Here is a 6,670-nt window from a genome sequence, read left to right on the forward strand (position 1 = left end):
AACCACGAAGACATCTGAAGAACCATTTAAGAACCATAATTTTTCTGAGAGTAGGCTATAAATGTGCTTCTATAAAGTGCTGCAGGAATAAAACTGAAAACCCTGAAATAGGTTTGCATGTTGCAGCATGCAGGCTCTGTGGGGCTGCGGTGACACACTCAGACGGTAACATGTTTGAAGAGGTCTCTCCTCAGAGGGCAAAGAAGGTCATGATACCAGCTGTCAGCTGACATTTTCATTCAGAGGTGATGCAAGAAACTATTGAAAGTACAAATGTAAAACTATTCACCATCTTGTATAAAAACACTTCCCTATATATGTAACTTAAGCTTTGAAACATTTGGAGCTGTAGCAAAAACACAGACTTTGGAAACAGATCTTTGCTTCAGTCTTCAAGGCAATAACGTCACAACAGCTTCACCTACAACCATTCACCTGTGCTATAGCTCCACCTACTGGACTTATTGGAGCAGACACATTAAAAATAAATCAATAAGAAATCATCCCTACCTTGACTGTGATGGCGATGGGCGTCCTCTGACAGCGTGTTGTGCCCCAGGTAGAATCGGCCTCGTTTCACAATAATATTAGTTCTGCTTTTCTCTTCACGAGAGGAGCAGAGCGGACACGAGCGTGACGGGCGTCGCGTTCATGTCATCTGTTGTTTTTAAATGTGCTATGGAAAATAACTTTTGAATTGAATTGAATGTTTGTCCATAAAGCACCACAGCACGTTTGGACGAAACGAAACACGTCAGACCAGCTGTCAGCACCGTGGTGGACGGATGATGATCTGGGCCCCGTGCAGTGACTCAGTAAACCATGAACTCCTCTGTATACAAATGTATTCTAGAGTCAGATGTGAGGCCATCAGCCACAGGACAATGATACCAAGAAGAGTGCCAAATCTCCAAAAGAAAGGCTGAAAAAGAAATGTGGTGCAATGCTCCAGTCAGTCCAGACCTCAGCCTGACTGAGAAGCTGTGGTGGGACCTTCAGAGAACGGTGCTGAAACCGACTGAAGAGTTGAGTCTCAATGATGAGACTAATAACATCTACAGGGCGCACGCACGAGGCATTGACGATGACGTGAGCATGAGCAGAGACAAACTGAGGGCTTAAATAGACAGGATAATGAGAGGATGAGAAACAGGTGGAAACACGGCTGGAACAAATCTAACTAATGAAACAGAGGAAGTAAGGTGGCAGTTAGTACAGTAGAGTTTTTATTTTCATTTTTATAATACTAAAAATGAAATGCACAGTGCAGAGATTACTTGAGAAACTGTAGGACAGCTTCTGTGTGCATCCTGTGAAGTGTGGGGTGTGTGAACAGGGAACATAGGAGGGGGCTAAGCACACATCCCTGTGGCGTTCCTGTGTTTCAAATGAGTGATGAGGAAGTTTGCTTATCAACTCTCACCACCTGGGGCCTGTTTGTGAGGAAGCAGAGAATCCATCTGCAGATACATGTTCCCAGCCCAAGGTCAACAAGCTCCCAGGCAAGTTTTGAGGGGATGATGCTGTTAAATGCTGAGCTGTAACCGATGAAGAGCATTTTTGCATACATATTTCTTTTTTCCAGGTGAGTGAGTGTGCATTGCAGATTTGTGGGAAAACAGACTACATGTCAGGTGGCTTCACTTAGCTTGACACAGTGTTTTCTTCTTACCATGAAGTTCAAGTAAAATCTCTCTCCACGGTGAGCAAAGTGCCAGAAACACTCCAACCCAGCAGCAGGAAGCACTATAGCAAAGTCGTACTGGTCAGAACCCCAGAACAGCTCCTGGTCTGTGACGTCGGGGCGGGCGTTTGTCTGGGGAACCCCATGAGCTGAGCCCCAAAATAAAAAGCCCAGAAAGAAGCAGGGAATCCAGCACAGCATGTCTAAAACATGGAAAGGTGAGAGTAGAGTCTGTGCTGCAGTGCGAATAGATCAAAAATGATTAACCACCCCTGAAATGTCGCCTCCTCTGGTGGGAAAACTGGACGGGCTGCACAGATGGAAGCACTGCTGATAGAGAGGAAAACCCTGCAGGAGGGAAACTCTCCAGGTGATCCAAACAAATGAACCTTGAAACTGTTCCACAGACAGATCCCGACTGCTTAAAGGCATCCTGTGGAGGTTTGGACCACCAGTTCAGTAATATTTGACCATGTGGTGGATGTACATTTAGATTATTCTCATGGCCGTCATTCACATTTCAACATTTACATGAATCCATTGATCCACTGGTGAAGAGGAAACAGCAGACATATGCCAACAGGAGAGTGGGTGTGTAGTGCTGAGAAGAAGGTCTGTTTGATACATGTTTTACATGATAAAACTTGTTTCCATTCTAGACAAAGATAATAAAGATAATACAAAAAGTATTGTTGAAATGATGGTTTCATTTATAAAGGGAAAAACACTCTCCAAACCTGCCCTGTGTGCAAAAGTAACTGCCCCCTAAACCTAATCACTGGTTATGCCACCCTCTGCAGCAGGAACTGCAGTCACGTGTTTGTGGTCCTTCAGTGAGTCTTTCACATCACTGTGGAGGAATCTTGGTCCACTCTTATTTGGAAGATTGTTGGAATTCAGACACATTTTTAAGGTCACGCTGACGCACCTCAGTCTGATTTCAGTCCAGACTTTGACTCGGCCACTCCAAACACTTCATCTGTTTTTGGACTCATTGAGAAGTCGACTTGCTGCTGATCATGGTGCTGCTGTATAACTGGAGTGCTTTTGAACTTCAGGGCACAAACTGATGGTCAGACATTCAGGACTGTCAGGTAGAGAGTAGAATTCAAAAGGGCCAGAGCCTCTCTTTAAGAAATGTCACTTGACATCTGCAGCACTCAGTCTGCTGCGGCAAGCGTGCTGCTGCAGTCTGTTGGGGGGCATCATCAGGAACAAGGATGCAAGGAGAGGAGACAAACTAGTGAGGAATGCTGGCTCTATAATTGGAGCTGCCACACGCACACGCACACACACACACACACACACACACACACACACACGCACACACACACACACACACACACACTGACAGACGCACACACACACACACTCACACACACACACACACTCGCACACACACGCACACGCACACACACACACTCACACACGCACACACACACTCACACACGCACACTGACAGACGCACACACACACACACACACACACACACTCACTATTATTTATCCTTGTTGTGCAAACAAGCTGCAAAACTTAATAAATGTAGAATTTGAAAAATAACAAACCTTAAAAGAAACACTAGGTACAGATACATGAGGACCTGTGATACGGTGATACTTTTGGTAAACAACCATTTGACTAACATGTGTCTCACCTGCTCTTGTTCATCTCTGTTCTGTCCTCATTCTCCCTCTCTCTCTGTTCCTCTCTCTCCCTCTTTGTGCTGACAATCATCAAATATACAGTTGAAACCAGATATTTACAAACTCTTCAGATAAAATACTTTTTTAATTGTAACATCAAATCAGACTAAATGTTTATTTTTTTTAGATTGATAAATATAAAAAACACATTTGTTAACTTTAAGAGTAAAGAGAGAAATTGTCTGTATTTCTTAATTGTAAATGGCACCAAATTGTATTCAAAATTGAGCCACACTTATGGAGCTCCACAATTCTTTTTCTGGTGTTTTGGTTGACATCTCTTGATTTTCCCATTTCAAAGAAACAGGCTCTGTGTTTTACCTTATATGCATCCACAGGTGTGCCACCAATTTACTCACATGGACTCTACTAACCTATCAGAAGCTTCTTCAGCTCAGAATGGAATCGTCTTGTCATGAACTGGCTGTGTGGAGGCAGATGAGGACCCAAACGCAAAACTCACGGAGACAGGAACTGAACTCAAAATCACTGCTTTATTGCAGGCCTTTAAAACGAAACAGAACTAAACTGGGAATACTAACAGAAGACCGAGGGAACACAGAAAGACACGCAGGTTCGGGGAGGAGACATTGACGACGCGACACTGAACTGAGGGAGACATGCACATAAATACACAGAGGGTTAACGAGGGAAGTGGGAGCACACGGGGAACACAGCTGACACAGATAATCATAACGAGACAGGGCAGGAGTGAACACAACATGACACATACTGACGAGAGACTGTCAAAGTAAAACAGGAAGTACACAGAGGTTCAGACAGGAGGAGAGAGAGCACGGGGAGAACACAGACATAACGGGCTGGGGAAAACATGGAATAAAACACAAGGAGAGACGAGGGCTCACAGATACACAGGAGCACACAAGAGGTAACCAAATAAGGAACATCTTAACAGAACCTAGGAACCACGGCATAAATAAGGAGCAAAATACAAAAATACAAGAAAACTAAGAATGCTGGGCCAATATGGCCCAGGATCATGACACGTCTGGAGTTTCTTATTTCTTATTAATTAACAATAAACTTAGTGTACATGTGCTCCTACATTTGATGAAAGTGATAAAAATAGAAGCTCTGTCTCTCTTTATTCTGACATTTAACTAATTCAAAAGATATTTCAATATTTATTTATCCAAAACAAAACAAGTTTACTCTAAATTGATGTTGTACAGTAAAAGAAAATGTTCTTGTGTTTTCCATAAAGTGTAAATATCTGGTTTAAACTGTGAATATACTGCTGTGTATTGAAGTTCCTCTTGTTTTGCATAGAAATATACTGAACAACATACAAAGCATAATATATAAAATAACATCTACCAGAGTTTTTTCTTTGAAAGAAGCCCCTTATGTCCATTCTTGTATATCAGTGCATTACTGAAACCGATTTATTTAGCCGTGGAGGGAAACAACTGAAAATATGAAATAAACACACATGTAAGCTAAGACTCTCTAAAGAAACAGCATTGTTGTTGTTCGGCTTTTCATTTCACCATTTGTTGATTCACTTGAAGAGCAAGTAACGTAATATGGGTCAAGTGATCAGTTTGATATCAATCTTTCGTGATACACCGTCATATTTACATTATTTGTACAGTACAAATGATTTGCTTTGGTACCTGGTCAAACTTCAGCTCTCCTCTGTCTGCCTGGCTCCGTTTCTCCAACAGCGCACTCGTAGGCAGCAGCTGCCCCCCCCCGCTTAGTGTCTGAGCTCGGGTCATACCAATATTAGGGGGGATTTACGCACAGTCGTAAATTCCCACAGTGTGCACTATGTGCTTCGAATATTGTGTGTAGTTTTTTGCTTTATACAGCTGTCAGCCAGGCATCTAACTATGAAAAAATTACACTCCAAAAGACCCCGGGCTTCTGACAAAACAACCCGGGCTTAAGCCCAGTAAGCCACCCCCCCCCCGCTCCGCCACTGATCACCACCAGCTGTTGCTAAAAGCACCTTTGTTAGATAGCAAAGTATTTACAAACTAGATAGCGAAAATTTCTGAAGAAATTTTAAGTGTGCCTATGCTACTGCCGGATTAGATGTCCGAAGACATCAGGATGTATGTGTTTGGAGCAAAAAACTGTTGAGTTTTAAGCAGAGAGTCATCAGCTGTTCCTGTACTCAGCTGTTAGGGCCGGTTGCTATAGTAACTCCTGTGTGTGGCAGGAGGGGATGGGACACACACACACTGCAGTTAGGGTCAGACACAGAGATGGGCAAACAGGAATTAAGCTCTGAAACAAATGCTTCCCAAGAGAAAACTTCCAGACTACAACATATTAAAATGCCTGTAGAGTGTATTATACTGACGTGGTAACAGTGTAAAGACACCCTTCGATGTTAAATTTGAGCTGAAAATTGAGAGCAGTTTTTGAATGGCATTTGTTTGATGGCATTTGTGAGAAAACCGTAAATCTGATCTCAATGAGGAAGACACTGGATGAAAGAAGACAACGATAGCTACGTTTTGATGTATAAATTATAGATGTAGGGCAAACGGTTTGGGTGGGACAGGACGAGAAAAACAAATTTTTTAAATTATTGTCCACACTCTAGTTTTATGGCAGTTGACAGTGGCGCGAACATTCCGTGAAAATCTTAATTTTCCTAAAACTTAAACTGCTCTTGTGAACCAACAGTAAAAGATATCGCAACGAGGATTTGGGCAATAAAAGTCCAAAATCTTGTGACCCGTTTAAAGTTTAAATGACGTTTCTACAACAAAGTATGGCTGAGCGGTAGGCCTTCAAAGTGGCCTGTGTTGGCGCCTTTTTTCGGGCCCTTCCCCATCGAAATGAATGGGGAAAATGGGGTCTTTTTTTGGGAATTTTGGGAAAACCGTGCGACGAATCTCTACCAAGAGTCATAATAATAAGAATAATAAATCTGTCGAATAGTAATAAGTGTGCCATTACATAGGCACACTTAATAATTCTCCCGTTCATTGATCTGAGCATGCGCAGAATGATCCACAGCGCTCCTTTGATCCTTTGATCTTCTCAAAGGATCATTGTGACGTCACGGCGACATCACATTCTCTGCCACACCCACCAAGTCCTTAAATAGAGGAGGTCCTTTAACAGTTTACATCAGAAGGAGCCAGTTGTTTTAGACAAAGCTGACCTTTGCATTGAAATCATTCAGAGATTTAACTTTTTTGAGCTTTAAACCTCCAAAGAAATGTCACAGGGAACGTCGAATAAGCCATCTGGAAGCAGTGATCAGTCAGACCCACTGCAGCCAACAGTTGAATCTCTACAT

The 6,670-nt window shown here is 42.6% G+C and overlaps 1 long non-coding RNA gene across 1 annotated transcript; it reads right to left on the reverse strand.

Moving 5' to 3' along the window:
• Positions 1 to 794: 794 nt before the first annotated feature.
• LOC146370101 (uncharacterized) lies at positions 795 to 4,425 on the reverse strand. Its single transcript, XR_014797385.1, has 3 exons — positions 3,762 to 4,425; positions 3,339 to 3,407; positions 795 to 2,876 (listed from the first exon to the last, which is right to left on the reverse strand). It is a non-coding gene; the product is annotated as an uncharacterized LOC146370101 (long non-coding RNA).
• Positions 4,426 to 6,670: the final 2,245 nt, after the last annotated feature.

The sequence above is a fragment of the Perissodus microlepis genome, chromosome 17 (assembly GCF_051167445.1).
Source record: "Perissodus microlepis isolate ML-2025 ecotype Zambia chromosome 17, ASM5116744v1, whole genome shotgun sequence".
NCBI classification, from domain to species: domain Eukaryota; kingdom Metazoa; phylum Chordata; class Actinopteri; order Cichliformes; family Cichlidae; genus Perissodus; species Perissodus microlepis.